At 37.7% G+C, this 17,407-nt stretch overlaps 1 long non-coding RNA gene across 1 annotated transcript; it reads left to right on the forward strand.

Moving 5' to 3' along the window:
- The first annotated feature begins 1,503 nt into the window (after positions 1–1,503).
- On the forward strand, positions 1,504–5,360 carry LOC140176372 (uncharacterized). Its single transcript, XR_011867638.1, has 2 exons — positions 1,504–2,329; positions 5,102–5,360. It is a non-coding gene; the product is annotated as an uncharacterized lncRNA (long non-coding RNA).
- The last annotated feature ends 12,047 nt before the right edge of the window (positions 5,361–17,407 follow it).

The following is a 17,407-nucleotide window of genomic DNA, read 5'->3' on the forward strand; positions in this document are numbered from 1 at the left end:
CTTCCGGTATATTTCATTGCTTATATATATCCTTATTGTTTGATAATCTTACGTATTCCTTTAAATCCTTGCGAAATACCATCTTTGTCCAACTGTGAACTTGAGTATTCTTCCAATTTCTCGCATAAACCTTTCGTGCCGTTTGTCTTTCTCTTCTCAAGTTTCGTATTCCTTATATGCAGTAGTTCTTAGGGACGTGATTTGTGCGTACGGAAAGTGAATCTGGTAAGTATACGAAGTTATAAGGAGTTATGGAGTTTTGAGGTGACGAGAGGAAGTGATCATGCTTTGTTAAGAGTTCTGAACGAATATTGTGCCTATTTGATTTTGGATTTTAAAATTTTTTTTATGTTAAGTTATTTTATCAACTCTTGCATTACCTAGTATATTTTCTTCTATGTTTATGTGATATAATTTTCTTGGTATCTTTAAAATATTCGAAAGGGGATGTGAATATGAATCTTTTCTCCATCTTATATCAATTTTCGAGGGCGAAAATTTTTGTAAGTTGGATAGAATATAACATCCCGCATTTTTGAAAATCTAATTATAAATAAATTATGATTTTATCTTATTAAGTTCAAACTTTATAATTTTAGAAATTATTTTGTTAGAAATAATTAAATAGATTCGGAGATAGTTTTATTTCGAAATCAATTAATATTTTTAAGTAATCTTATTATAATAGAATATTTTGTATAATTTTAGTAATTGAAAAATAAGAAAGAATTGTATAATTTAATTTAAGTAACTTTTATTCTGAAAAGGTTACGATTTATTTTATTAATTTGATATCTTATTTTATAAATTAATTAATTAAGAGTAATTAAATTAGTTTTATTAATATTTGGAGTTTAAGTTGATTAATATTCTTATGTAATTTTTATAATTGGTTATTTCAAATGGTTTGGAAATAAAATTTAGTAATGAAAGTATTATATAATTTAATTTAGGTAATTTCTAATATGAATGAATTATGGTTTATTTTATTAGTTTGAACTTTTAGAGATTAATTTATTAGGAATGATTAAATGGATTTTTATAAATACTTTAAGTTTAAGTAATTTTATTATAATTAGTTATTTTGTAAATTGAAATTAAAGTTTCGGTGATAGAAAAATAATAAAAAGTTATATCATTTAATTTAACTAATTAGTATTGAGTTTAAACTGTATTTTATAAAAATGTGATTAATATGTTTATTTTATAATGTAAATTAGAAATAATTGATTGAACTTAACAATATGTTGATAAATAATGTTCCTAAATATTTTTAATAAAGTATATTGGGTTTTAAAATTACTCTACCCTCTAATTTTATAAAAATATCTATCCATATCTATCCATATTTTTTTATAAAATCCCTAATTTCTAACCCTAATTCCCAAATCAAACTCAGAAACCCTAATTTCCCAAATTGAGAAACCCTAACCCTAATTTTTCCCCTTTCCCCAGCCTTTGAATGCAGCCCACACCCCCCTTTCATCACTTTCAACGTGACAAAACACAGACACAGAACCTACGAAAAAAAAAACACAGAGAGAGGAGAGAAAGGCTGAGCACCGCGAGGAAGAAGAAGAAGAGGAGAGGGAGAAGGGAGTCGCCGGCGAGGAGGGATGCCACCGCCGCCGACCCGTCGAGCTTCCTCTCATTGTGCGCCGTCGATTTCAAGTCTCTAATCCGCCAAGCACACCCTCTTGCCGTTGTCGTCGAACTCGTCACCGGAGCCATCGTCGCGCCAGTCGCCACCGCTGTTGAAGATGGAGCCGTCACCGAAGCCCGTGTCACTGTCGTCCTTGCCAGCTCGCGAGAGAGAAGCACGATGTAGCTCCTTTGTTTCTGCTGCTCTGGTCCGCCAAGGAAGAAGCTAATGGATGGAGGGAGGCCGACAGAGAGAGAGCATCGTTGAGTGAGGGAAGACACAACTGTCACGCTTCACAGTCGTGGTGATGGAACCCGCATCGCTGTCACCCATGGCCGCCATTCTTACCGTCGCTCTATTTGGGTTCTATTTTGAGCTGCGACGCCACTACCATCGGAAACCTTGATTGCCGCTGTCCCTACTGGTGGAGCCACAAACGTCGCCGTTGGACAGAGGGGAGAGGAAGAGACGTGACACCACCGCCGCTGCTGGAACTGTTATTGTTGGTCTGGCCATGCTCTGGCTCCACTCTGAATCGTTATCGTGCTGTTTGGCTGATGCTGAGACCTTTCACCATCAATGGAGCTGCCCAGAATCATAATGGTAGCTGCTAAGAGAGCAGAATGGATGTTAGAACTGCCAATGGAGCTGCTGGGTTTATTGATTTCTGCGAGTTTTGACATTGAGGTAGGGGGTTTAAAACGATTTCAATTTAGGAATGCCTACAAGGTTTATTGAATAACTGCAAATAGATTTAATATCTGTGAGTAATTGATTGACTATGTGAATATTGAATTGTGGCTGAAATTGTGATTGGAATGGTTGAGATTGTTATTTGGAATTGTTGATTAGTGATATTGATTGATTATGTGGATTGGGAATTGCTTGATGACTAATTATTGAGAATTTCTGAATTTTAATGGGTTATGTTGGATTTGTTGCCGTTGAGTTGTTATTTGGTATATTGTAATGTTAATGAACTTGGTTGGTGGTTGATTTGGAATTGGTTTTGAGGGGTTTTGAAGGGTTGGATTTTGAATACTAAATAGATTGCTGAAAAACTGATTTTTGAAATTAAAAGGTGACTTTGGAAGTGAATCCGTTATTCAACGATAATCGAAATGATATAAGAGCAAAGGCTGAGTAAAGTATAATAAAAGTTGTTGTTGGGACTCAATTTTGAGAAGTTTGAATTAACTATAGAACTAGTAATGATTTTTCAAAGTTAAAATGTAAAACTTGATTTTCTGCATTATTTTTAAAGGAAGCCAAAAACTTTGAAAAACTATAACTATTTCTGTGATTATCGGAATTGCATGGGACTAAGTCCGGATTGAGCTTGGGGATATAGGGAACTGGACTGCTGAATTTGAGACTTTTTCACTAAGTTTATGATTTATGGTGAATTTTTGAATCATGGATGTCAAAACTGGTTTTTCTGCAGAATGTTTAACGCAGCAGCAACTTGATTCCTCAATTGGATATTCTGCAGTTTGAAATTTGAAATGGAACTAATTTTAAATAAAACTTTATTCCTATTATTTTAATGCCATAAAATTTCAGAACAATTGGACTTGTAGTTTTAAAGATATGAATTTTTGAAGGATGATGCATTATGCAGAAAAAGCCAGATTCTGTTTCCTTAAATTAGTAATTTTGGAAGTTTATAACTTTTGATCCTGGATAGATATTGAGATGCAACCAATTGGAGGTAAAAATTAATTATGTTTAGTATATGTGATTTAAATTTCAGGATTTTCTATGTTTTAATAAGTGAGTTATGGGACTTGGAAGAGGTTGTGTTCAATGATTTGTAAAACAGAATTCTGCAGAAAATTACCTAACTTCCAAGCTACGTAACTCCTTCATTAAAAATGGTATGACCCTGGAACCAATTTAGAAAGCAATTTGGATGAGTTATGTTTAACCACATTAATTTTGAAGGTGTTTGGATTTAATTTAGATTTTATATAAAATTTCAAATGTTGTATGGTGCTGCTGTCTTTTCGATTTAAAATACTGCAGAACAGTCACGGTTTTGCTTATATTCCCGAAGCTAGAGACAACGAAAAATTATGATTTTTAATTTAATAGAAAGTTTAATCCGAGACGGTCACATGGATTTAAAGTTTGCGTAATTCTGATTTCATTTGATATTTTAAAAACAAAATGGAAATCAGGCTGCCAAGTTGTGTTGGTAATTATTTTGGATATGGAATTTAAGAAATAGATTTTCTATTATCAAATGTTTTTGAGAATATATTGCTGTGGCAAATGCTGAAAGAGGCTGATGAATTGTTGAGAAAGAAGAAACCCGTAAGGGTGGATAAGTCCTATTTTTAAAGGAGATTATGTCCAAATTTTATAAAAAAATATAAGGACTTGATCAAAATAAATATTTAAGACTTATTTAATGATAATAACTTCAATGTTTCTTTTGAGAAAAGAATATTTGGTTTATGAGATTGTTGGTAGGGGCGTGGGTCTAGTCCCGCTTGCTCAGTGCGTAAACCATTATGCAGGGATGGTGGTTTTGTCCCGCCTGCAGTGAGGACGGTGGTTTTATCCCGCTCGCGTATTGATAAATTGTTCAGCAAGGACGGTGGTGTGATCCCGCTTGCGTATTATTTTATGTACCCAGTAAGGATGGTGGTTTAATCCCGCTTACTGTGGAGGCAAGGACGGTGGTTTAATCCCACTTGCGTGTTCCGGGCAAGGATGGTGGTTTAATTCCCGCTTGTCTATGGAACCTACGGATAAGGATGGTGGTCTAATCCCGCTTATCCGAGTCGGGTTTGGCAACATAACCGACGCGTGAGCTCATGGCCAGTAGGACAGGCATGCATCATATGCATCTATGTGACATTGTTTGGGTGTGTATATTGTAATTGGTTTGCCTAAGTGAATAATCCTGTTTAACTGCTAGTTGTTATACTTGATGTAATTGCTCTTGATTGTGTTTGAACCTCATTACTTGTGTTTGTAACTGATTGGCTGGATTGTGGTGAATTGGGTGTTGATTGAGTTGTTTGGGCCTAAGGCCGTGACTGGTACGTTTGAGGTCTAGTTTTGTATAAAGTATCTGACTGATTCAGCATAGACTTAATGAACCTGTGCTTGGAGCAGGATGATCATTTATACCGCGTAGGTAACTTCTTTTATGTTATGGTCTAGTAAGGAATGAAAAATCAAATTGGTTCAGCATAGACTTAATGAACCTATGACTGGGACAGGTTAGTCATTCATACAGTTTAGGAAACTTTTAAAACTTTTACAAGAAAAATATGAATTTAGGATATTGAGTAATTAACTAATGCTTTTAAAGAAAGTTAGTTTCCTTTTAGATGTCTATGAATGCAGTTAAATATTTGCGCTTTATTCTTTACTTTCACGGCATTCTCGACCTCTACTGAGAACATGTGGTTTGGTTCTCACCCCCCAAATTTTCCACCCTTTCAGCGACAGGTTTGAAGATGCAATTTGAAGCTGCGAGCGATCAGTAGGCTTTCTTTATGGTTTTAATTGCTTTCATAAAGTCCCCTCGCTATTGTCCTTTGAGATTTTATTTTACATAGAGGGGTAGGTTTAGCATATTGTATTTGAGTTTTATTTGGTCTCTTTTGTATAAGAATTATTATCAATAATATTTATGTGATTATTATTATTTGTGAATGTTTGAATTATGACTTTAATAAAAAAAAAAAACAATTTTCTGGCATTTTCTTAAAACTGAAACGCAAACTCGATACAAAGGCTTGATAATTAAGTAGTTAATACTAGAAAAGGTTACGTAATGTTCTTTCTAGTAGAAATACCCTGACTTAAGCAAGGTATTTTGCTGGACGGGATGTTACAGAAATTATAGGGAGCCTCTTGGCATAGAACTACTCTCTGTATTTTACTTTCTCTGCACTTCTAGTTTCATCATGTATTCTCCATCTTTGTTTTCATTTTCCAGAGCTATGAACAACTAAACCCCTTTCATTGGGTTAGGGAGCTCTGTTGTAATTTGATGGATCAATACTAGTTTTAATTATTCTTCTTCTATCTTTCCTCTTGATTTTACTTGAAAGCTTTCGATCTTCATCCAATTGGGTAGTTATCTTGGAAAAGAAGCTATTCAAATTTGGATCTCTTCTGAACCTTGAAAGAGGAATGAAGAGATCATGCTAGAAATGCTTTCTCATGCTGGAGCAAATTGGGTTTGGATGGATATGTGACCATAATCCTCTCAATAGTTGATTTGGGAAATGCATGTGGTATAATCAGTGACCATACTTCATCTCTTCTCATGAGCAATTGACCAAGGAATTGGCTATTGATCAAGATTTGACAGATTGAATTACAAGGAATTTTAATTCGATCACTTAAGATTGCTATGGAGATCAATGAGTGCATTGATTGAGGAAGAGATGAAAATGAAATTGATCCGGACAATGCAACATCTCCTGAGCCCAATGAACTCTCCATTTCTGATCTTACCCATTCTCTTTAATTTCTGTCATTTACTTTTATGAGCAATTACCCCATTCCCATTTAAGCTTCTGCAATTTACTTTCCGTCATTTACATTCAGCTCTTTATTTCTAGCATTTACTTTTCTGTTATTTACTTTCCCGCCATTTAATTTTCTGCAATTCTCAACCCAAATTCTGATTCGCTCAACTAGAACATTCCTCTAACTAAAGTTGCTTGATCAATCAATCCCTGTGGGATTCGACCTCACTCTATTGTGAGTTTTTACTTGACGACAAATTCGGTACACTTGCCGAAGGAAATTGATTATGAGACAAGTTTTCCATGCATCAGAATTTATTATAAATTATGGTAAAAATCGGTTGCTGAAAAGACTGAAAAACGGGTAAAAACAGAGAAAGAATCTGAAGAATTTACGAAGAACATGAAGAACACTTTGAGTGTGATGAAGAACATTGAAGAACACCTTTTATATCTTAAAAAGGGTAAGGTTGTAATTATTTTGGTGTTTGAGGGGTTATTTTGTAATTTCTGAAAGTTAAGGTGGTTAAAGTAGAAATATTAAAAGTTACGGGTGGTAAAAAGTGAATATTTAAAGGTTAAAAGTTAAAGTGGAGTAATTTTTGAAAATTTAATGATAAAATAATAAATAATAATAAAATATTAAATAATAATATTTAATTAAAAATAATATTTTAATAAAAATAATAAAATAATACGAAAAAGGCAGTTTTCTGTAAAAGCTTTAGAAAGACAACTTTAAGCGGAGAATCTCATAATTACCTTCATAAAACACTTAGGGAGTGGTAAGAACATGTTAGTGAGGCAAAGATAAATGAAAGATAAAAAGATAAAGAAAAGATAAAAACCAAAGAAAAGTCTGTAAAGTTTTAACGACAGAAAAACAGACAGAGAATAGCGAACGAACTAGGACAACATAGTTAGTCCTTGAGTTGCGACTAGGGTTAGGTATTATTATATGAAAAGGTAAACTGTTTCAGTATAGACTTAATGAACCTATACTTGGGACAGACTAACTATTCATACCGAAATTTACATAAGCTTTAAATACATACGTTAAACAGAGAAATTAGAGCAGAGTAAAGAGACAATGAGAAAAGAGTAATATAACAAAGAGAATAGAGGAGAAGAGAATAAGAATAAAGAGTTAAGCCTTGTGGCATGATGTTCTGTTGTATGTTCATTTGCTGCTTTTCCATTAGCCCTAGAGGTCTTGTAGGCCCAAGTTCACCTATAGTGAGTTGTTATTCCTGTAGGCTGAAGTTCACCTACAGTGAATATCAATTGTGTATCTCAAGGTGTTGCTCCTGTAGGCCGAAGTTCACCTACAGAGAGTTGTGATACCTGTAAGCCGAAGTTCACTTATGTTGTGATTGAACTATTCTTGTAAGCCAAAGTTCACTTATGGGAGTGCTGTTTCTGTAGGCTGAAGTTCACCTACAGAGATAAAGCCATATCTAGGACTAGTTCCTAGGTAATGTCGGGATGTAGGGTGTAAACCGACACGTGAGCTCATTACTTGCACTAGGGCTAGACATGCATCATATTTGGTTGCGCATTTCCTCTGTTATGATTGTTGTTTGAATGTATGCCTTCTTTGTTTTCATTCTATTCTCTGTGTCTGTGTTTTGTTTTCTTGTATTCTTTTGTTTGTGTTTTGCTTTTTGTTTTCTCTATTTTCTCTATTTATCTGTTTCTTCTGTCTACTGCTTCTCGGTATTCTGCTATTTATCTGCTAAACAACACAGAATTAATGAACGTAACTAATAACCCCGGCCCTACTAAGAACTCCCCAGTTCTTACCCCTTCTCTCTCCCTTCCCCCTTCAGATGGAAGCATGAGTACCCTTCCGTAGTTTGCTGATGACTGTTCTGCAAAGAGGATTCCGCTCTAGGTAGTCTTCTGAGTCTAGAGTGAACTCTGTTACCTGTTTATATGTATATACTGTGAGGCCAGCCAACGTTTGCACCCTGCTTATCTACAAACTTTAACCTAAGTCCTCCGTACGATGTTGCTGTTATGTGGCCACTCGATGAAGTACTTGAGAGATGCTCTTTGATGACATATGATCGTGCAGAGGATTAGTAGACGACCTTCCACCTTTTGATGACGATCCACCTGACTTGAGTTTTGAAGACCTAGAACATACTTTCCCTCGCTTTAGTAGTTTAGAGGGACTAGGTGAGTATAGAGTCTAGGCTAGCCTGGGCGCCATCTTAGGGACTTCTTGAACAGGTCAGGACCTGGGATGTTGTATGTATATATATGTATATAGTTATTATCTAGCTATGTCTAGGGGTGTTCTAACTAAAAGTCTATACTCTAATAAAAGTTGGATCACCGAATATTGTCAACTGCTTGTGATGTATTTATGTGTGGTTATTTATAATTGTTTTATATATTATCAGTTGTGAATTGATTATGAATGATACTGTTTGTTAATCCAAACATTTTCAGAAAAAAAAGTACCTCGTAAAATAACTACGCTTTTAACAACGAATCAGGCTCATATAATAAATAATAGATAATAATTAGGTAGACAAGTTGGTAGCGCTCAGTTTCTAGTATGATCGTGACGTACTAGAAATTAGGTCGTTACATCTTGCTTGTTTCTAGGGGTTCTTCAATAGGGCATCTTCGATCCCAAATATGGTCTATCTGACCGTAGAGCCCAGCATCCTTCAATCCTTGTTGCATGTGTGCTATATTTTTATTGGCTTGTGCTCTTTGATGGTCTACCAATTCTTGGAATTGCTCAAATGGCTTGATTTGTTGGTTCAATGCTGGCATGCTATGGACTACATAGTCCAACTTTGCTTGAATTTCTATATCATACTCCATTCTGTCCAAGTTCCTATGCTCTCCAATTGTATGATATATGTTCTTCCATTGATAGAGATTTTGGGTGTACTCCCTATATTTGTCTTGTCGTAGGGATAATCTATTAAATGATTCTTGAAAGTTTACTGATTGTTCCCTTTGCCCCGCAAGAGTTCTTGCTTGAAACACTCTTTGTTGATCCAACATCTTGAGCTGAAAGTTTTCTTGCTTCTCCATCATCTGCCACTGCCAATTCTCCTGTTGCTCTCGATCCTTCAAATACTACTTTTGTTGCCTCAAGTATTACTCCTGTTGCTACTCCTGTGCTCTCATGTATTGTTGAGACATTTCTTCAATGGCTCTTTGCATTTGGCTCAGGTCCATTGCACCAGAAGCTTGTTCTCCCTCCATTTGTGGTTTAGAGGCTTGTTCTTCTTCTATTTGTGGCTTCCTTCTTCTTCCTTGGGATCTTCTCTCACTCTATTCACCAATGGCACCTTCTAGTCTTTGCCTGGTGAGTGCCCTTCCATCCTGCACCCAATCTGTGTTTGAATCTTCAAAAAGCACCCCTGCTCTATTGCATAAACACAATATGGTACTTGGGTGGCCAAGCCTAGCTAACTTGCTGTTGCTTTCGGACATCTCTTGGATGTTGTCTGTAATAAGTTGAGGGACATTTATTTCTCCTCCTTTTAGTATACAGTGTACCATAATTGCCCTTCTTATTGTGACTTCTGAGGGGTTTCCAGTGGGGAGGATTGATCTCCTCACTATCCCGTACCAGCCCCTAGCCTCAGGCGAGAGGTCCATCCTCTTTAAGTGACATGGCTCCCCATTTGAATCTCTTACCCGATCTCTGATGACAAGTCATCCTAGCCTATTTTAGCTAGTCTTTTTCTTTAGTTTTCATTAGAATTATGCACTTTCTTGAGCTACAAGCAAACTAATTGAGTAGATTTTCATGTTTCCCTTGATTGAACCAACCATATATGAATTTATGCCATTTCATGAGGTTTTATGCTATATTTGTTGCATATTATGAAAGAATGAATATCTCATGATTTTGAGCATAGCTTTGATAAGTTTGGTTGATTAATGATAGGTGAAGAAAGCTTGGAGAAAGGTTGAAGCAAAGAGGAATGGCTAGAAGTGAAGAGAGGACAATGGAATAAGTGAAATTGAACCAGGAGGCATGAAGTTAGCCCCAACGTTAGCCCCCTAACTTGGAGGCTAACGTTAGGCATGAAGATTACTCCCTGGGCTCCCCACGTTTGAGCCAACGTTAGCCCCCTAACTTGGAGGCTAACGTTGGCAAGAGAAACTTCTTCCCTGGGCACCAACGTTTGCGCCAACGTTAGACCCCTAACTTGGGGGCTAACGTTGGCACATGAACATTCAAGGAAGAGGCAAAAGTTAGCTCCAACGTTAGCCCCCTAACTTGGAGGCTAACGTTGGAACTTGAGAGTTTCTCCCCTGGGCACCAACGTTTGCGCCAACGTTAGCCCCCTAACTTGGAGGCTAACGTTGGCACATAAATTACAAAGGGGGAAGGGCCAACGTTTGCGCCAACGTTAGCCCCCTAACTTGGAGGCTAACGTTGGCGCCACTAGCACAAAGCATTGCCAACGTTAGGGTCAAAGTTAGACCCCTAACGTTGGCACCAACGTCCATACCAGAAGGATTTGGCTTGCTGCTATGAAAAGTTGGGGCCAAAGTTAGACCCCTAACTTTGGCTCAAACTTTAGGTCCAACTTTGGCTAACCTCAAACCCGGTTCAATTGGTTCACTTTGGTTCTTCTTCAAACTTCAAGAGCAATCAACCAAGGCCTCTTTCAACCCAATTCCATCAAAAACAAAGGCCCAACTCAAGGCTTGAAGATCATTTTTGAGAGTGTATAAATAGGATAGAATTCAAGTTATTAGGAGAGCTTTCCTTTTGGAATTTTCATAATAGTTTTCGGAGAGCTTTTGAACTTTAATTTCTTTGTTTCCATTGCTTTCAATTTCATTTTACATTTGTCTTGGATCTTGGATTGGAGAATTGAAGAAATTCTGTTTCAATCTCAATCTTGGATCTCTCTGTTTTCTTTACTGTTAATTGAATTTCATTTCCGGTTCATTACTCTTCATCTATTCTCTTTGCAATTTACAATTCCCTTGCAATTGTTCTTGTTGGATCTAGGAAGGCATTGAGATCTAGACTTGGTTTTCTAGTCTCTGGGTCCTGAGATCTGAATTTCTCATTTCAATTCCCTGTTTATTGCTTTTTCTGATTCATTTACTTTACTGCTTCAAGATCCGGTTCAATCCCAATTCCCTTTCCCTCTTCTGTTTGATGCATTTAGTTTTTCCTTGTTTAAATTCTGCAAATCCATTCCCCTATTCGCTTTAAATTTCAAGCAATTTATATTCCTTGCACTTTAAGATTCCGCAATTTACATTTCTTGCACTTTAAGTTTCTGCCATTTAATTTCTTGTTCTTTAAGTTTCAGCAATTTATTTCTTGTTCTCTTTACTTCAATGCAAATTACATTCTGCAAGTCACACAATCATCAACCAAATCTTGATTCGCTTGACTAAATCAACCACTAAACTAAAATTGCTCAATCCTTCAATCCCTGTGGGATCGACCTCACTCCCGTGAGTTTTTATTACTTGATACGACCCGGTACACTTGCCGGTTGGATTTGTGTGTTTTGGGAGAGATTTATTTTTCCTCCAAAATATCTCATCAAGTTTTTGGCACCGTTGCCGGGGATTGATTAGATTGACAATGATTAAGTGAGGTGGTAATCTAGATCAAGCACTTTTTCTTTAATTTTGACTAACCCACTAACTGTTTGAATTTTTGCTTAAGCTAACTAAAACTTCATTCTAGCAGTAGATTGAAGTGTAACTGGTTTGTGTGCTCTTATGTTCTGCTTGTATGTCAGGTACAAGAAGAGCCATACCCAATTTTCATGAACAAGACGAAAGAACTCTCAGGAGGTTAAGAAGAGCTGAAAGAGGGAAAAGTATTGTTGGAGAAGAGGAATAAGACGAAGAATTCCACGAGATGGAAGGAGATACATCTAATCCAGGAGAAGGAGTCAATAATCAACCACAACAGAGGAGAGTATTGGCTTCCTATACCTTTGCAAATGCTAGACATTGTGGAAGTAGCATTCTCACCCCTAATGTCAATGCAAATAACTTTGAACTGAAGCCACAACTCATTACATTGGTCCAGAACAATTGCTCATTTGGGGGAGGACCATTGGAGGATCCAAATCAACATCTATCTACCTTCTTAAGGATCTGTGACACTGTCAAATCCAATGGCGTGAATCCTGAAACCTACAAGCTTCTGCTGTTCCCGTTCTCATTAAGGGATAAGGCTGCACAATGGCTTGAAACTTTTCCCCAAGGAAGTATCACTAGTTGGGATGACTTGGTGACTAAATTTCTAGCCAAATTCTATCCACCCCAAAGAGTCATCAGGCTGAAAACCGAGGTGCAGACATTCACACAATTAGATGCCGAATCCTTGTATGAAGCATGGGAGAGGTACAAAGCCTTAATCAGAAAGTGTCCTCCAGAGATGTTCAATGAATGGGACGTGCTGCAAAATTTCTATGAAGGCCTGACATTGAAATCTCAGGAGGCATTAGATCATTCTGCTGGAGGTTCACTACAACTGATGAAAACTGCTGAGGAAGCTCAGAATCTTGTGGACATGGTGGCCAACAACCAATATTTCTTTGCTCATCAAAAAAACTGCCAACCATCACATAGGAGAGGAGTAATGGAGCTAGAAGGAGTGGATTCAATCCTAGCTCAAAACAAGATGATGCAGCAGCAAATTCAACAACAATTTGAGCAAATGGCCAAGAGGATTGATAGTCTCCAAGTTGCAGCAGTTAACACCAGCCAACCATCAACCACATGGGGACAAAGTGAAGAAACTCAAGAAGAACAACAACAAGAGCAAGTACAGTATATGCACAACCAAGGACCAAATGAAGTGTATGGTGATACATACAATCCATCCTGGAAAAACCACCCAAACCTCAGATGGGGAGATAACCATACCCAAAACCAACAACCATGGCAGAGGAACCCAAACCAACACAACCCAAGAAGCAACCAAAATCACAACCAGCAGCAAACTAACCAAAACCCCTACAGAAAACCTCAAAACAACTACCCCAACCTCAACCAATACCAATCTAATAACCAACCCACCAACCAAAATGCCTACCATCCACCACCCACATCTCATAACCCACCTCAAGTATCACCTGAAGCCCAAAGAATCACTCACTTGGAAGCCATGATAGACAAAATGTTGAAACACCAAGAAATGGTAGCCAAGAATCAGGAAGCCTCTATAAAGAGCCTAGAGAGACAGATGGGGCAACTCTCCAAGCAAGTATCTGTTGAGAGACCTTCAAACGCACTGCCCAGTGACACAATTCCAAATCCCAAGGAGGAATGCAAGGCAATACAATTGAGGAGTGGGAGAACATTGATAAGCAACAATGACACTACAAGGAAGCAAGCAGAGAACATCAAAGAACCAACAGAGGATGAGAATCAAACAAAGGCAGATGAGGATAAGGAGCAAGATGTGATGCCAAACAAAGACACTGAAAAACTCAAAGAGAAGAACAACCAGCCACATAGCTCAAAGGAAGTAGCTCAGGGGCAGCAGCAAATGGGAAAAAGCATCACACCTCCACTGCCTTACCCTCAGAGGTTCAACAAAGAGATTAAAGACCAGCATTTTCACAAATTCCTTGAGATTTTTAAGAAGCTGGAAATCAATATTCCCTTGGCTGAAGCACTTGAGCAAATGCCTCTATATTCCAAGTTTCTGAAGGATCTTATCAACAAGAAAAGAAGCTGGGATGAGAAAGAAACCATAATGATTGCTGAGGAATGCAGGGCCTTGATTCAAAAGGGGCTTCCTCCCAAGCTTGAGGACCCAGGAAGCTTCCTGTTGCCTTGCACCATTGGGAAATTGACAATCACTAAAGCAATGTGTGATCTCGGAGCAAGTATTAACTTAATGTCATCCTCCTTGGTGAAAAAGCTGCATATAGAGGAGGTCAAACCAACACAAATGTCTCTGGAGCTGGTAGACAAGTCAATGGTATATCCCAGGGGTGTAATTGAAAATCTTTTGGTCAAGGTGGACAGTTTTATATACCCTGCTGATTTTGTGGTTCTAGAATCAAATAATGATGATGGTGACTCTGTTATACTAGGAAGGCCATTCTTGGCCACTGCTAGAGCTATCATAGATGTAGAGGAAGGGGAATTAACTCTCAGGATGCATGACCAAAGCATCACTCTGAAGGTATTACCAGAGGCACAATTTAGCAAGGAGAAGAAAGACTGTATGAAGAGTGACCAGGAAAGTCACAGCAACATCCCAATGCTAAGGACTGTGCAGACTGATGAAAAAGCCCAAGAGGATGTTAGAGTATTGGCCACTGAGAAGAGAGGTCCCCAAGGAAAGTCTACAGCCAGAAAAGAAAGATCAACAAAAGGAAAGATGAAGCGCAGAAACAAAGCAAAAAGGGGCTGGAAGAATAGAAAGATTCCAACAGAGGGGCTTTCTAAAGGTGACAAAGTGCAACTGATATATCAACAGCTGGGGGCAAATCAACAAACCGAGGATTACTACACTGTCAGCAACATACTATCATTAGAACATGCTGAAATTGAACACCAGAGAACAAAGAAGAGGATCACAGTCAGGGGAGACAAATTGAGGCCCTACAAGCACCAACCACCATAAAAGAAACCCTCAATGTCAAGCTAGTGACAATAAAAGAGCGCTCCATGGGAGGCAACCCATGATTTAAGATTCATGTCATTTTAAATTCAATAAGTTATGATCACTTGATGCATGAATTCTTTTCTCTTTTCATGAACACGTCCATTTATTGTATGCATTATTTTGAAACATATGCTAAGTTTAGTGTGTCTTCAAGCACACTCAACCAATATTACAAAGGATTTTGTTTCACATGCTTAAAATATTTTGATAGAGCATATGGCCGAACACTAAGTTTGGTGTCCACATAGCTTCATGAAAATTTGAAATTCATGCATCAATAATCATACATGTGTTATTTTCCAAAACCTTATAAATAGAAAAATTCTTATTCGGTAATGAAGGCATTAATTGTGATGTACCCTTTGACAAGAAACAAGTTTGGTGTTCATCAAACCTTGATGCACCGATTCAAGGATACAATTAATCCTTCATGAAAAAAAAAGAGAAAAAGAAAGTATGATGAAAACAATTCTTATGAACATTTAAACTTCACTAATTGGAGGAAGAAACTCATTTTCTTTATACATTACCAAACATCAAGTTTGGTGTCCTCCAAAGGAAGTGTCACGGTTCACATGAGATAAGAATTGATGGTTCACATATTTTTACTAAAAAGAACAATATTGCTACGGTTGGATAAGACTAATGTATGTTGTCTTGTTGTGATGACTAGGAGGTCAAAGAATCTTCAATGAAAAAGACAAGACAAAGGAAAGCATAGCATAAGGACAAAATCCTATCACATGCTTCAAGTAAGAAATCTGCCACTCCTTGAGAATGATCACGGCAAAGGCAAGGGAAGGAGCAAATTTTGTCTTCATTCATCCATACATGCACACCCTTGATCCCCATAGTGTCTAATTGCATCCTAGCCCTTCATTGCTCATTTAAAAGCATACCACCTTCAAGCCATGCACATAACCGAATCACTCCTCAACATAACAAGCCTTGTGCAACCTTTCTTCTACTTTAAACTCCAACCACTTAAACTTCTCTTCATAATTTCTTGTCATAACAAGTTCGGTCCTAATCCCTTTTTCCTCCAAACACACATCAAACTCTCCAACATTCTTCACATTCCCTCTCAACCAACCAAGTGATCATGGCATCCTCCTCAAGAACCAAATGATGAAAAGGAAAAGATCCAATAGTGGAGGAAGAAACACATGAATATGACCAATGGAGGTTCAAGTCTTGGTCTCATCAAATGCAAATTCAATGGATGAACGAGAAAAAGATCTATCCTGAAATTCCATTCATGTTGCCGGATGATGGATGTCAAGAAATGAAGAACAAAATCCGGAAGAGGAGATGGGAGGAACTTATATCACCGGCCACCCGAATTAATACCAATATCATAAGAGAGTTCTATGAAAATGTCCCAAGGATTGACATGCGTGAACCCCCAACGTACAAGAGCTATGTGCGTGGGGTGGAAGTAGATTTTAGCCCGGATGCAATCAAAAAAGTCTTGAAACTAAAATCAGTCCGCTTTGATGAACCGGGATACCAACAAAGATTGAGTGAGGAGCAGGATTATGAGGAGATTGCAAGAGACATTTGTTTTGAGAACTCAGAATGGGAAGGAGATAACAAGAACAGATACAAGTTCCTGAAGAGATGTAATCTCACTCCGGAAGCTAAAGTATGGTATGAGTTGATGAAAAGGTCAATTTTGGGGACAGTGAACACCTCAGAAGTTAACAGGGAGAGAGCCTTAATGCTGCATTGTATCATGGTGGGTGGAGAGATAAGAGTTCATGAAATCCTTGCAAGAGACATTCAAAAGATAGCTGAAAAGAATTCTGCCGGATCTTGGTTGTACTATCCGAGCACCATTTGGAAGTTGTGTGCAAAGGCTAAAGCTCCATTGGAAGAGGAGAATCCAATGTGGTTAAGCCAGGGCATGCCCATAACCATTGAACGGATGATGATGCCCCTTGAAGAACATCAAGGCCGAAGGCCACATGGAGGAAGGGAAAGAGAAGAGCAAATGGAAGAAGATGAGCCACACATAGAAGAAGAGCCACAAGAGGAGGAGGAGCAGCCACACTTTTTCCCACATGGCAATATGGATATGACTCAAATGCAAGAAGCAATAGGGAGATTGTCTCAACAGTACACGAGAATCCAAGAGAGGCAAGAGGAATACCATTCTCTGTACATGCAAAACCAACAAGCACAAGAAGAAAGAGAGCTAAGAATAATCAACAAACAAAATGAATTCGAGTCAAGATTTCTTGCGATGCAAGAAGAACATGCCTTTCAATCTCATGAATCTTTTGGGAAGTTGGAACAAATGCAAGCTGAAAGTTTGAAGGCATTCAAGGAGTTCACAACACTCCAAGAAGCAAGGTATGAAGTGCAAGCCGATTATAATGTCAATAGCCAAATCAAACTAAACTATATTGGAGAACATATGCACAACATGGATCCGGCATTCCCAACTTTTGATGAATTTTTCAAAATGAGAAGTGAGGTAGAAGTAAACAGGGCTATGAGACTTGAAGATAGAGTAGAGGAGGCTATGAATAAGGCTGGCTTTTGGCAAGATCAACAACCACTAAACAAGGATGGTGGGAACACTAGCAGCCAAGTGTATGAAAGGAGAAAGAAAAGGCA

The sequence above is a fragment of the Arachis hypogaea genome, chromosome 11, assembly GCF_003086295.3.
Source record: "Arachis hypogaea cultivar Tifrunner chromosome 11, arahy.Tifrunner.gnm2.J5K5, whole genome shotgun sequence".
Lineage (NCBI taxonomy): Eukaryota > Viridiplantae > Streptophyta > Magnoliopsida > Fabales > Fabaceae > Arachis > Arachis hypogaea.